This window comes from Arachis ipaensis, chromosome B9 (assembly GCF_059453495.1).
Source record: "Arachis ipaensis isolate K30076 ecotype BB chromosome B9, ASM5945349v1, whole genome shotgun sequence".
NCBI lineage: Eukaryota > Viridiplantae > Streptophyta > Magnoliopsida > Fabales > Fabaceae > Arachis > Arachis ipaensis.
Window position 1 is genome coordinate 39,276,100 of NC_142444.1, and position 16,385 is coordinate 39,292,484.

Genomic DNA, 16,385 nt, shown 5'->3' on the forward strand with positions numbered 1-16,385 from the left:
TTTCAGCTGTAAGTCACTCCATTTCTTGCGAAAGTTTTGCCATATATGCATTGCACAGAATCTGTGGTTGGCATTTAGGTAAATCTCTTGTATGGCTGGGATTAGTCCCTATAGTAATTCATTTAAGTAAACACATCTCAGATTTCAAACAAACCAGAAACAAATTTAAGTATTTAGCTAGACAATTTCCCAGCATTCCAATATCAGTCTCAAAACAAAACAGAGTTGTTTATCATCCTAAACCAGATTCCAAATTCCCAGTAACAGTCTCAGCACAAACCATACATAACTAAAACTAAACCAGATTCCAATAATAACTCACAAGTCTCATTGACTATTTAGCTAATCCAACAATCCAAACACATCAATGTTAAATTCCGAAACAGAATTCAGTATTAATCTACTAATGATTAAGCAATGAGATTCCAATTAACTTCTAAAACATACCTAAACAAGACACAAAACAAATAATCAGCCATACATTATTATACATATATTAGGAGAAAACATCAAAGTCACTAAACACATGAATCAGCCATACATGATTATAAGTAAATATGCACAAGTACCTTCTGCATATCTGACATGAAGTTAAACCCATTAGCTTGAAAATCTCCCACATCCTCCTTGAGTATCTCCAAAAACCACTTCCAACTGTCTTTGTTCTCAGATTCAACAACTGCATAGGCAATAGGATAGATATGATTATTTGCGTCCTGTCCTATTGCAGTCAGCAACTGCCCCCCATAGTATCCTCTTATGAATGTCCCATCCAACCCTATAAAAGGTCGACATCCTCCCACAAACCCCTTCTTGCACGCTTCAAAGCAAACATAGATCCTCAGAAAAACTGGATTTGAGTCAGGCATGGGATTCGTTTGGATCCTTACTGTCGAACCTGGATTAGTCTTCAGTATCTGGTTACCATAATCACGAAGTCGTGCATATTGTGCAATCTCAGAACCTTCAATCCACTCTTTTGCTTTCTTCATAGATCTATAAATTTTTCTTTCATTGATTAGTACATCATACTTGCTTCTGAAGTATTGGTCAGCCTCTCTAACTGTCAAATTTGGCTACACTCGTATCCTCTCCTCCAACTCATCTATGACCCACTTTCCATCTGCTGACTTACAGCGATTGTCCCTACTACATGTATGTTCATTTACAAATGTCTTTACCTGAAAACTTGCTGGAAATGTTCTCTTGGCACAGTATATTTGCCAAGGACAGTCCTCATCATAGCATATAGCCTTCGATCTTGTAGAATCACAACGAGCAAAGAATATGCTCCTTCCAATATTGATATTAAACTTTCTGACAGCCTTCCTAAAGTGGCTTAGAGTTTCAAACTCCATCCCAACCTCCAACCGAACCTGGTTAACTGGAGCATCAGCATTGCTCTGAGGAAAAACTGGAGTCTGTTCAGTATCATCGTCACTTGCTATGCTATGCAATTCCTATGATTCATAGCAATGATGACCAGGATTTTCATCAGAGAAATCATCATCATCAACGGGGACGTAGAAGGTTGGAGGCTTGTCTGGATCGGGGTTTGGAATGAAAGACTGGCCTGTAGGGGGCCTCTTAGTTGATCTCCTTTTATTCACCTTTGGCCTTCCCTGAACCTCCTCTGAAGGATTGCTCTGATCATTTTGGGGAGTTCTATTGGTGTCAGAGGGTGGGACTGTCTGAGGGATTGATTGTGAGAGTAGATTCTCATATGGATGTGGGGTGTATTGGGTTAGTTGTTCTGGTTCAAGAGGTGCAGAGACATTGGGTTCAGAAGAAGGGACTGAGTCTGAACAAACAGTGTGTGTTGGTTACTGATCTTGTTCAATAGGTGGCTGGGAAGGTTGGGACTGACTTGATGGTTGTTTATCTGGTATGCCAGGTGTTGGGGGAGGCTGAGAAACCTGTCCTGCCTCAACAGAAACTGAAAGTTGTGGGTCTGCTGTCTCCTGGGCCATAGTGATATTGTCCTCTTTTTAGGCCTCCAAACCAGCCTGTGTATGTGCCTCATAGGCCTCTTCCCTGCTCTGGGCCTCACTCCTTTTTTGGTCATCCATCCCAACTTGCAGATTACTTACAATTTCAGCATCATCCTCATCTTCCACTACTATCAACCTTCTTTTTGGACTCTTTTTCGGAGTTGGAACCCTTTTAGCTCAACGCTTTACTCTCATCTTTGATGGAGTCATGTTGTTCTCCTCAACTAACACGGGCTCATCCACCGGATGCTCTGTATATACATTTATTCTGTTACTGTTCTTCACAGTTGCCTCATACATCCTAACTATATCCATGTCAACCTTGAGGTCCCTCAACCCATCATCAAACCCTTTCCCAGGTTCCAGCCAGAAAAAATTAGAAACAGATGTATATCCTATGTCCTTCACCAAATCAGAAACGAAAAAACCATTCAAGGTATCAACATTAACCCTCTCTATCTCTGTGACTTCACCACCAACGTAACTAAGCTTCCCACACGGCCCTCTCTCAAACCGTCCTCTATGATTAATACACAGTGTTATATGGATGGTGGCCATTCCTGAAACTGAAATAAACCAACACATTCTAAGAAAACAATGCATGTTACTACACCTAACACAAACCATAAATCAACTACTTCAGCACCTAACACAAACCCTAAATCAATTAATCAACTAATTTAGCAATTCTCAGCCACGATTTCATATGGTAATGTAATCTGTCTAACTAGTCTCATTCAAATTTGAAATAAATTAACACTGGCAATGACATACCTCAGCTCTCTGCCGACCAAAGGGGGTGACCTCTACACCGTCGGCGACGAAATCCCAGGGTTCGAGCTCTGCTGCCTATTCCTTGCAAGTTTCTCTTCCACGTTCTCGTTTTGATGGCTCTGTACTGCTCCCAATGCCTTTTCCGACTTTGGAATGACAACGTTGAAAGCCGTAGCTTCAGGGTGATGGTTTGGGAGTGTTCCCGGCGTCTTCTCCGGCTTGGAAACAAAAGGACGTTCTCTGCTAGGGCATCAGCAAAGTCCCGCGAATTTTCCTTCAATGTTTAATTGTTTAATGTTAAATTCCACGTGGATTGGGCTTTGGGAGGTTCGGATTGCCATGTAGGACTATACAAACCCGAAGCAGGTGCCAACCCAAGCCAGGCTATTTTTGTCACACGGAGCCCATCTCTCATGGTTACAAAGTCAGTTTCCTTCTACGATGGGTACATTTGTCAGCGTTCTGAACTATCATGGATACAAATGGTCAATTATTCTAATAAATTTTTATTTTTATTTTTATAGTAATACAAGGAACTTATATGCTGACGTGGCGTTTATACGTTGAATCTGAGAGTTTATTTGTTTAGGTGTCGTCACTAAAAAATTTTCGATTTATATTTATAAATTATAAATTATTATTTGTTTAGGTTATTATTTTCAAATTTTAAATTATTTTATTTGTTTGGATTATTTTACTTAGGTTATTATTTTTTAAATTTTAAATTATTTTATTTAGGTTGTTATTTTTTAAATTTTAACACTATTTTTTAAAAAATTATTAATTCTTTTTAGCATTATTTTTAAAATTTTGTTGATTTTTTAAAAAAAATTACAGCTACATACATTCTTTTAAAGAAATTTAGAGTTTTAAAAAAATTTACGTTAATTGTACTTTCGATTGTTACATATTAATATTACTATAAAGATTTACGTTAATTTAGAGTTTTAAAAATTGTCAATTTATTTACTTTGTCTGTAAATTTTATTTAAATTCAAATTAAAATCAATCAAATTTTATAAATGGAGAGTTTATATGTTAACGTGGCGTTCATACGTTGAATCTGAGAGTGTATTTGCTTAAGTGTTGTCATTAAAAATTTTTCAATTTATATTTATAAATTATAAATTATTATTTGCTTGGATTGTTATTTTCAAATTTTAAATTATTTGTTTGGGTTGTTTTACTTAAGTTGTTATTTTTTAAATTTTAAATTATTTTATTTGTTTAGATTATTTTACTTAGGTTGTTATTTTTTAAATTTTAAATTATTTTATTTAGGTTGTTATTTTTTAAATTTTAGATTGTTATACTTGGATTGTTATTTTTTAAATTTTAAATTATTTTACCTAAATTGTTATTTTTTAAATTTTAACACTATTTTTTAAAAATTTGTTAATTCTTTTTAGCATTATTTTTTAAAATTTTGTTAATTGTATTTTAAAAATTACAGTGTTCTTTTAAAGAAATTTAGAGTTTTAAAAAGATTTACGTTAATCGTACTTCGATTGTTACATATTAATATTACTATACAGATTTACGTTAATTTAGAGTTTTAAAAATTGTCAATTTATAAAGATTTATATTATTGGATATCTTGCTGAAATTTAAAACAAAAAAATTCTTGAAAATAATAGCAAATCCATCAAGTACAATATTATTAAATTAAAGATTAATGATGGATAATTATACATTTATTTTTATAAATATAAAAATTTTGATAATATCATCTTTTTAAATTGTTATTTTAACTTATTCTATCATATATAAATATTTTTATTAATATTATTAATAGGTAACAAATGTATCTTAGTTATAATTTTTTAGATTCAAAAGCACCATTTTTAAACGTCAACTATTTAAATTTTTTGAAAAAATCGTTTCGGATTGATTTTGAAAAAATATATTTAAATTTAAAAAAAATTAATAAAAAGCATTCTTTCCGTGATTTATTTCTTACGAATTTAAAATAATTAATTAATTAATTATTAATTTTTTTAATTGTATTTGATATTTTTATTTTATTATTAATTTTTAAATTTTAAAAATATAAAATATATATATATATATATATAATTTGATATTATTTTATTGGCAGTTACTTTTTTAGTTATAATTATTTTTTGTTTATTTTGTTATAAAAAATATATTTAACATTAAATATTTTATTTGATATAAAAAAATAATGGAGTGTATACTTTTTGGCAATTATGCACATGAATTAAATGCTTTTTTGGGATCCGGCAATAAGAATGAAGCTATTGTCGTCTTACAATTTGTTAGAGTGAAGTTATATAACGCTAATATTTATCCATAATTTTTTAACAATATATTTTTATACGTGAGCTTTTACTCATTTTTTATATGAATTTTTACTCATTTTGTATTAAATTATATTTTTCAAGAAAAATTGTTTTACAAAATTCCATGTATGGCACAAAGATATTCTTCAATTTTGAAGATGCAAATGTCATCCAATTTAAAAATAGGTGGGTATATTTTTTGTCTAATTCTTTAGTTTCATACTATGTGTGTTATCTAACATAGTTTTTTTTTTTTGCTTTATTTATCTAACTTTGTAAGATTTGAAGAACCTAGGGATAACATCGGCGGAATTCCAAATGAGGCTGCATTCTTAAAAATTTATCAACGCAAAATCATTGAACAGTTAAAAGAATTAGATACGGTAATTTTCTTTTTTTGAAAAAAGTTGAGAAAAAATAATGGAAATTCGTTGTACATAGATTATTTTTGTTTATTCATCTTATTTATTTAGGTATATCTTTTAGATTTAAAAACTCACCAAATTCAAGAAATTTAAATCATTAAGTTTTTTTTTTTTTCAGAATTTTGTTTGTGTTATCTTAACTACTATAAGTCATATTATGGATACTCTCCAGACTAGTGGTACGGCCAATGTGAATGCAACAGGTCCACATATACTTTTACAAAAACTTTCAAATGTTCAAGTTGTGGTCGTCTCCTTTTATCCATAACTACAATGTTATTTATTTATTTTTTTAAATTAAAATCTATGCACATTGGATTAGATATTGAATAAGTCTATATTTAACTTTTTTTTATGTTACCTTTTTTTAAGCAGGTACCGAATAAAGCTTGGTGTCATTGATGATTCTGACTGTGCATGTTTCGTAGTCTTTGACAATGAGGTAAAACAAATTTTGGGAAAGAACTGTGTAGAGATACTTGATCCACTCTTATTGGTAAGTTCTAACCAATATTTATTTTTAAAAACATTAGTGAAGATATTTTTAATAGAAATTTTTATATTATTTATTATTAATATATTATGTAATACCCTGTAGAAAGGAGATCTATCGGATATACCTACACTTTTGTTCAACCTAATTGATAAGACATTTCTCTTTATCATTGAAGTTCAAATATCTGATAATCCACATTTTTCACTTTCTTAAAAAGTTAAGAAGATGACTGATAATGTGAACCTCATAAATAAATTCAAAGAGACTCACCCTATTCAAATTGTGAGTATAATTATAAGTGTACTTTCTATTAAAAATCAGTTTATTTTTTGCTTCCTTAGTCATTAGTAGTATCTAATTTATAAATAATAATTAATAATTAACTATAATTTTAGGATGTTGACTACACTGGTAGTTTGCTTCTAATTTCAAAGGCATCCTCAATCATTGAAGGAAAAAAGTAGAAGGTGCTAAGGTATTTGTTCAAAAAATAAATTTTATGTTTGTTTATTCTTTCAAAATTGGATCTTAATTTTATTCAAAAAATATTATTGAGATAAAATCAAAGGTTAGAAAGAAGTCTTTAATTTAACGTGGTATTTTGTACAGAATTTGTTGCTTGAATTCTCTAATGAAGTTGCGGCCAATAATGAATCCGAAGTGTTGGAAAATGCTATTACAACAACTAAGCGATTATCCTCGGAGTCGGAAGATTCGAAGGTGGAAGGAGATACCTCAACTTGCAAGAAGATCAAGATTGAAAATTAAACTTGAGAATTTGGATGCACATATTTTGGAATCCCTTTTAGAGTCTATCTAATAGAATAATGCCAAGTATATATTTGTTTTGGTAAAAACATTGTCTTTTTTTGAGTTGTTATTTTTCTTTTGGTTCTTTTCAATTTTTATGTTTGAAATTTAGAATTTTTTAAATATAAATTGAAGTTATTTGATTATTACTTGTGGTTTTATTTTTAATTTGTTTCACACCGTTGATATTCTGATAATTTCTAATTTAATATTTAATGTCATAAAGTTATAAATTCCTTCTTTGAATTATTGTTGATACAATTAAGTTAGTTAATAATTTTTAATGTGTACTTATTTAAAAAAATTAATTATAATTTTTAATTAAAGTATTATGTTTAGAATTTTAAATTTAAATTTAAATATATTTTTTTTTTGAATTTTTAAGTAAGCAATTAGGTTTGAGAATATTTTTTAAAAATTTATATAATTTATAAGCTACTATGCTAATTACAAAGGATTATAATAAAGTAAATAGAATTACTAGTCTTATTAAGATGTAAGGTTATTTATACTATTTAAAAAAAATTTAATTTGACATTCTTCTATACTTAATTCTATTTTTAATGTTGTTCCGACAAAATTGAATTAATTTAGTATTTTAAAAAAATTTAAATATTTTTTCTAAATTTACGTAATTTATAAGGTTATTAATTTTTAGATTGTAGTTAATTTAGTTTATTTTTACCAGCAAATAATAAAATTGATACTATTTATGATGAAACTAAAAAATATTATTTTTAAATTAACAAATTTCTATATTCCTAATGGACAACGAACGTTTGATTAGAAAATTGTATTTAAAAATTTAAAATTTGTACTAGCTAATTAGGAAATTCTATCTAAAAAATTTGAAATTTAAAATTCTAATACTAATTTCTAATTAAGTGAATTCTTAATCGTTTCGATTTTTAAATTTAAATTTTTTTACTTGTCACATTTATAAATTTTTATTGTTATCTTTTAGAGTGTTTCTCCACAATAGAAGTACTTTCATCTTTTTCTCTCTTTTTAAATATATTTTTTTTCTAAATTTAAGTAATTTATAAGGTTATTAGTTTTTAGATTGTATTTAATTTTATTTATTTTTATTGATAAATAATAGGATTGATACTATTTATGACTAAACTAATAAAATTATTTTTAAATTAACAAATTCCTATATTCCTAACGAACAACGAACATTTAATTAAAAAATTTTATTTAAAAATTTAAAATTTGCACTAGCTAATAAGGAAACTCTATTTAAAAATTTAAATACTAATTCTTAATTAAGTGACTTTTTAACTATTTTGATTTTTAAATTTAAATTTTTTTATTTGTCACATTTATAAATTTTTCTGTTTACTTTGTTTACATAGTTATTTTTTAGATTATCTCTGCACAACAATAGAGGTACTTTCATCTTTTTCTCTCTTTTTACTTATAAGCTATTAATTTTCAATCTCTTTATTTAAGAAAATGAAAAAAATTAACTATAAGTTGAATTTATTGATCGTGAGATTAAACTTATATTTATAAAAAAAAAACTTTTGTAAAAAAAATATATATTATTTTTCGTAAAATATGTTTACTTAACTAAATAAATGAGAATGAAAAGGAAATTAAAGCAGTCATTGAATTTACGTAACTAATATTGTTGGTGATGAATCAGAAATTAAAATTTCAGATGATTTATTGATTACAACTACTGATGACCCTCTCTTTCATTTAGTAGACTTTGCATATCCAAATTTGTTGCAAAACATATCAGATTATAGATATTTTTAGAGTAGGGCAATTTTTGCACCCACGCTTGAGAGTGTCGAGAAGGTAAACAATTTTTTCTTGACAATATTTCCAGGGATGGGAAAGGAGTATTTGAGTTCTGACACAACATGCAAGCTGATGAGAATGAAGATGTACAACAAGAGTGGTTCACACTAGAGTTTCTAAATGACATCAAATATTCGGGACTACTCAATCACAAGTTGATTTTGAAGCCAAGAATCGCTGTAATGCTACTGTGAAACATAGACTAGAGTTCAGGTTTATGCAACGGAACAAGATTAATAGTTAACGAACTTGGCAGCAATGAAATTGGAGCGACTGTAGTGATCGGTAGAAATATTGGAGATAAAGTGTATATTCCAAGAATGAACTTGATCCCTTCAGATTCAGGGTTGCCATTTATGTTCCAATGGAGGCAATTTCCATTAACAGTATATTTTGCAATGACCATTAATAAGAGTCAGGGTCAATCATTATTACATGTAGGACTTTACTTGCCAAAATCAGTGTTCACCCATGGACAACTTTATGTTGCTTTGTCAAGAGTTAAGAGTCGTAGTGGCCTCAAGGTTTTAATTCTAGACAAAGACGGCAATCTAAACTCATCAACAACAAATGTCGTATTCAAAGAAGTTTTTAATAATATTTAGGTAAGAATAATATTATTTTCATTTTAATAGCATGTTATGATTTACACTTTTGTATAAATATTTACTGTAGATATAACTAATTTATCTATATAACTCTATTTTCAGATTTGAGATGAAATGTGTAACAAGGAGCACAACATCATATGCCAATTGCTTTTCTAATGAAGTTAGTAAGATACTAGGTCGTCGATAAATTTTTATTAGCCTTTTGATATAAAATTTAGTGTAAAATTGACATGTTATTATTACAGTTATATATGTTCTTATTTTTTTCATATCTCCCTCCTTATGGTTCAAGAATATTATAGACTTTAAACTCTTCTATTTACTTTTTACTTTGAATAAAGATAAAACAGTATATTCAGTACGTTTATTATATAATGACAATGATCGTGTTCTACTAAACTAAAAAAATTTATAATTATAAAATATTATTTTTAATTTAACATGTCAAATTTAAATATAAGCCTGTGTATCACACAAATTTAACACTAGTATTATATATTTATATAACAATTAAGTGCTAATTTCCATTCACCAAAAGTTTTTTCTTTAAAATTCAGTATTGCTGGTATTTGTACTTCATCTTACTTTTAATTTATTTTATTTTACTTATTTTTGTTTTGATTATTACAATAATTTTATCATTTACTTTACTTTCTTTTAAGTCTTTTTAAATTTATTTTTTCTTTGTTGATACAGTTGTAGTAATAGTATTAATTTAATATTTTTTATTAGATTTTTCTCTTCATATTAAAATTATTGGTTAAATTAAAATTTATATATAATTTAATTAAATTTAAGTTATTTAAAATATTTTTTAGTGTATTATAATTTTATATATTTATTTAATTATTGTTAAGTCAAACGATTTGATCAGTGATCCACCGATTGAATCACTGATCCAGTGACCCAATAACTTGACTGGATTAATTACTGATTTGATTTTAATAACTATGAGCAAATGGGTCGAAATTTGTTGGGTGAGTTCGCATAACTCATCAAATAAGATAGATCGAACGAGAAATTTGCATGACAAAAAAAATTAGAAATTTGAAACCGTTATAATCAAGTTGGGTTGGTCTAGTGGTTAGTTCACTAGTCCGTTTAAGCAAGTGTTGGGGTTCGAATTTCGCCTTGTGTATGCAGCAATCTATTAGCCAGTAGCAAATTTTTAAATAGAGCTCACTGCGGTAGATTAGTCCTTAGCTTGCCGGACTGAGAGATACCGTGAATAAAAAAAGAAGTCTGCCTAATCCACAAATATTGGCGGGACGAGCTTGCTCAGCAGGCTTTTGGCTTTTAAAATGATAATTGAATTTGGAATATTACTTTTGTGCTTGTATTTGGAATGTTTGTTCATTTTATTTAAGTTATAATTTGGATTATGTTTGATTGATTAGAAACTTGTACAATGTTTAACTATATATTCGGATAATATTTATTTTACTTTGAACAATGTTACTTTTATTATTTTGATTTAAAATACTTGGTTAATGATGATGTTTATTAGATATTTAGAATTATAAAGACTTTAGTGTTTATGAATTTAGAAATTATAATTTTTTTGTCTTTAAAAATTATAAATTTGTTAAAATATTTGTGAAATTATATATTTTTTAATATTTAATAAATTTAATAAATTTTTTTTAAAAAAAGAGAGAATTGGCGACCCGTCAATCCACCGTTAGGCGGGACGGGGTAGAAATTTGGGACTGCCTCAATAGATAGGGTAAGGCAGGCTAATCAGCCAAAATGATGGCCTTTTGAGGGCGGGTTATAAACAATGTCATTTAAGCTTTTATTAAAAAAATGTAAGAAAAAAATTTAAAAAAAAAAGTACAAACCATTTGAGCTTAACCTCGACTAGTTCAATCGGTGTGCCAACTTTCCACTAATTCTAGCAATTTCTTGATCGATTCAATATAAATTTATTTTCATAAGTGTTAGATTGATTAGAAGATCGATTTTCAGTTAACTCAATCAAACTAATTGATCTTTCAAACTATATAAGAAGTAGGGGTAAAATTAGGCCGAACTACTTGATGGGGACTTGTGGCTAGACTCATTTTAGACTCGTCTCAACTCATTATTAAATAGGCCTGGTTTGAACTTTTTGAAAAACTTATTAATTAAAAAAGCTAGGTCATAGGCTTAAAAAAAAGCCTAAGGAGCTCATTGGACTGGCTCGTCAAAATATTTTTTTATAAAAATGAATTATTCTTAGTTTAGGCTTTCAACTATTTGCTCATATAAAACAAAATAAAAAAGAATCAATAGTTAGGATTAGTTAACTTTTGTAACTTTTTTTTAAAAGAAACTGTTTATGATTATGGACGATAAATATGATCATGATATGTCACTAACGATTAATATATAAATAAATTTTTACAAATTATAAATTATAAATTCTAAACTGCATTTAATGTCAATTTAGATTTTTTAAATTTATTATTTTGAGTTATAATTAATGAAATAGACTTTTTAAATAGACTCATAAACTTGTCAAGCTTTTAAACAGGTCAAATTTGAGCATTAAAAAAGTCTATAAAAAATAACAGGTCTAGATTTAAAATATTTATTTGTAACATAAGCCAAACTTGTTTAAGTCGAAACTCGAGTCAGCTTAACCTTTTTCTACCCCTATCAAAAAGAAAAAGTGAAAAATAACTTGTGGTTGGAGTTGTGATCCGCAACATTACTTGCTTTAGCCAAGTCTCAAATCGGATTTATTTATTATAAAGTAAAAATTTATGTTATAAAGCAAAGATTTTTACCATTAAATCTAAGACCTTCGTGCTAATTAAAGTTGGTTTGTCTATTTTGTTATTTACTTTTAGGATATGAAATTATATTGTTTTAGTGTATAAGTCTGTTTTGTTAAAAAAAATCCAAGAATATTTTGAGTTTCAACTAACGAGTTTTTAAAACAAATTTTACATGAAATTAGCAATTATTTCTCTTAATTAAATGGTAAAAATGACCATTTTACTTTTTTTTTCTACTGAACTGACTAGAACGATCCAATTTTTAGAATAATACAAGTTTAAAACACGTGCAATATACAGATAGCATCCATCTACATACGAATATATTTAGTATTATTTATAGGTAATACGCGATTAAAAAATGATAAAAAAATATGAGATATTAAAAATTTGTATGATGTATAGTTAATTCTAATTAAAAAATAATGTAAAAATTGACACTACAAATTTATATCAAAATCAAACTTTTAAAAAATATCAACGCAAAAAGTAAAAGAAATAGCAAAAGCATCACAACAATCAGGTGCAATAATTTAATCTATAAAATTTATCTATAAACAATATTTAATGTATGAAACTATGGGGTCAAATAGTTATATTATTTTAGTACTAAAAATTATATTTTTTTTTTGTGACTACTAAAAATTATATTTAAATGTAGGTTAAATATGATTATTGTGTTTGTGACTGAGGAATATTCTAGTATGAAAAATATCATGATAAAATAATGATGAGCTGAGGTGTACAAAAATTTGTTAGAATTTTATTAGAATATGTAGTTGGTATATTTCTTTCGTAAAGGTGTAATAACTAATAAGTGTTACTCTGAGCGCATATATATTATGCACATATAATAGAATAAAGTGAAATTTTCACCACTATATTCCTCTCTTTTTTCTGAACTTTGCCTATTTATACGTAGTTTACTTTACTCACCATTATATTTTGCTAAAGAACAGAATTTTTTCATAATGCGGTCAGCGTGGAAGGTAGCAAAAAAAGTGAATTATTCACCACGTATGAGGCATACTTCTGCGTAAAGTTCGTGAGATAAGAGCTTGTCAATTCGTTCATCTACGACGACTGAGAATGAAGGAGTGACAAATCCAGAACATCAAATTTTTACCGCTGCTGATTTTCAAAAATTTGTTAAGATGATGGCTCAATTCTCCAAGCGACCACTACAAAACCAAGCTCACAAGATCCATCAAGCTGCTTTTACCTACATCCCAGTAAAACTCCAGAACTCTCATTCACAAGTCACAACTACTTCATTAACAACCCTAAATTATCACAGTTGGTTCAAATCCATTTGGATTTTCTTGAAGTCAAAGAATAAAATTAAATTTGTAGATGGCACTCTCTTAAAACCCAATAAAGATGATGACACTTATGAAGCATGGGATCGATCTAATTTCTTTGTCTTGTCATGGTTGCATGGCTTACTGAATTCTGAAATTCTGCAAAGCATTTTTTGGTGTGGCATATGAGCTTTGGAAGGACCTAAAGCACAGGTTCTATGAGAAAGATTTATTTTAAATTGCCGAGCTGAAAGAAGATTTGTTCACCACAAAGTAAGATGAGTTGTCCACCACCTTTTATTATAAAAAATTGAAAGCTATTTGGGAAGAATTAGATGAATTTCGACCTATACCCACTTGTCTTTGTGAAAGCACTTGTAGTTGTGGTTTGGATATAATGCACCAGTATAGACATCAGTCATATGTGATTCGATTCAGAGGTCTTAATGACTAATATGTAAATGTACACTCTCAAATAATACTCGTGAAGTCTTCCAAATGTTACAATAACTTTTTCTCTTCTTCTCCAACAAGAAAGACAACAAGTGCACAATATTGAGCCTAATTCTAAGGCATTAGTAAATTCTGCTGCCATTAATATTTTTGAAATAAAACCAAATGGTCAATGAAATTGTGAATTTTGAGCCACACCCTCTAATATTCATGGTTGAGGAAAGAAGCGTAGTGTGCGTGGAAGAGGTAACGAAAGAGGTGCATTTTGACTATGTTCATACTGTGACAAAATAGGACATTTGGTAGACACTTGATACCATACACATGACTTTGCACCACACATGCAAAAAAATCAAGTTAAGGCAGTGAATCGCATTATGACTTCTATTAATATTATCAATGCGATAGAGAATGAAGAAGTCAGCATCACTCCTCCTAAAAAGGATGAGAACATCAATTTAGATAGCTTGTTTTCACCTAAGCAAAAGAAAGCATTAATAGCACTCTTTTAATAACATCAAGAATTTTTTAATAATGAAAATTTGACAACAATTCACGTACCATCAATAGATATATATCATATCCTTTTTTTTTCACTCATGTTTTAAGTTCACATGATTAAATTTTAGACACAGGAGCCACTTCCCATATTTCTTTTACTCTCAAACATTTTTAGTCAATTAAATATATCAATCCAGTCTTATGTCAAATAGTTTCAAAATTGTTATAACCATATGTAGAATAGTTTTTTTTTTTCCAGAAAATTTCTACTTGACTGAAGTTCTATATGTATCTACGTTTAAATGCAATCTAATTTCAGTTTCAAAAGCAACTAATGTACTATCTTACTGATTTATGTTCAATGCTCATGACTGTGAACTATAGATGTGGCTTATCTCAAAGATGATTGGAGTTACTAATTAGAAAGGGAATTGTATACAATGAAATTCCAAGCTATAGTGGGTGCTACCATAACTGCATCTGCAAAAGAAAAATCAGAAAAATCATATATATACTTCACAAAGTATTTTTTGGCATCCTAAATTAGGATATATTTTTCATTTTATAGATTTTAACAATTACAAAAAACTCATCCATTCATTACATATCCTAAGAATGATATACCATGTGATTCATGTCATTTGGCTAAACAAGAAAGATTACCTTTTTCAATCACTTTTAGTAAATCTAAATCTTTGTTTTATTTGATCCGTGTTAATATTTGGGATCCCATTTTTAGTCTAACTACTTCCGTCAATAAATATTTTCTCACTACTATTAAAGATAAAAGTATATTCATTTGATTATTTTTCATGAAAAATAAATTTAAAATCAGTAATTTGTTTAAAAATTTTATTCAAATGATTCATACACAAAGGGGTCATAGTTAAAGTTGTAAGATCTAACAATGGACCAAAATTCTTGATGAAATCTTTCTACAAAAAAATTAATTTTGCATCAAACAAGTTGTCCTAAATGATCAGCACAGCAAAATAGTAGGATAGAAAGAAAATATTAAGCTATCTGGCAAGAGCGCTTCTCTTCACTGCTAACATACCAAACTACTTTTGACACTATACAATGACACAAGCTATTTATATTATTAATAGAGTATCTCCTGTCACAATTAATAATTTTAATCTATTAAATTCTCAACAATTCAATTCCAAATTTAAGTTATTTAAAAGACTTCGCATGCTTGGCTTTTGCTTTTACTTTACAAGCACATACAAAGAAATTAGATCATATATAAAAAAGTGTATTTTTCTTGGATATAAAAGTGGTACAAAAGAATATATTTTACTTAGACATTTAAACTAGAAAAATATTTATATCAAGAAATGTTATTTTTTATGAAAGTTACTTCTCTTTTCATAAGGATACATCACAAATTAGTTAATCTCAAAGCAAAAGTAAAAGCTCTGAAACGAATATTCAACATGGAATAAAAATGTTAATTAATCTATTTGATGATTTTACTTTAAACAATGGCTTCAATCCAAATGTTATTGGTGATAAAATTTTTACTAACCTGATTTTTTCACTAAATACTAATTTAGGAACAAATTATAATTCTTCTACATCTAACATGCTACCTTATTCATAGGAGACAAGACATAAATGATACATCAAACACTGATTTACAAAAAAATATTATAAATTCGTCATCTTCTTCTCATAATATACATTTATGTCTACCATCTCAAAACTTACATCCATCTCATATCACACAGTAACAAAACACTAATTTGAGAAAATCTTATAGAGAAAGAAAACAACCAACTTTTTTAAAAGAGTATCATTATATGCAACTCACAGTTTCTACTCATTAAGCTTCATCATCTTCCTACATCAAGCACCCAATATTCAAGTATGTGTCCTATGACATACTATTAGCATGACATAAGGCATTTTCAATTGTTATCTCCTTTATCATAGAATCAAAAAATTATGAAGAAGCTATTCTTCATGACTGATGGAAAAATGCTATTAGAAAATAATTGAAAGCTTTAGAGAAAAATAAGACATGGAGATTGACTCCTCTACCTATTGGGAAGAAGACTATCAACTATCAATGGGTACTCAGAACAAAATTCTAAATAAATGGTGAAGTCAAAAGACACAAAGCAAGGCTAGTTGCAAGAAG

The 16,385-nt window shown here is 28.3% G+C and overlaps 1 pseudogene; it reads right to left on the bottom strand.

Annotated features, from left to right (window-relative positions):
* Positions 1 to 1,512: 1,512 nt before the first annotated feature.
* LOC148544375 (uncharacterized) lies at positions 1,513 to 2,549 on the bottom strand (annotated as a pseudogene).
* Between the last annotated feature and the right edge of the window lie 13,836 nt (positions 2,550 to 16,385).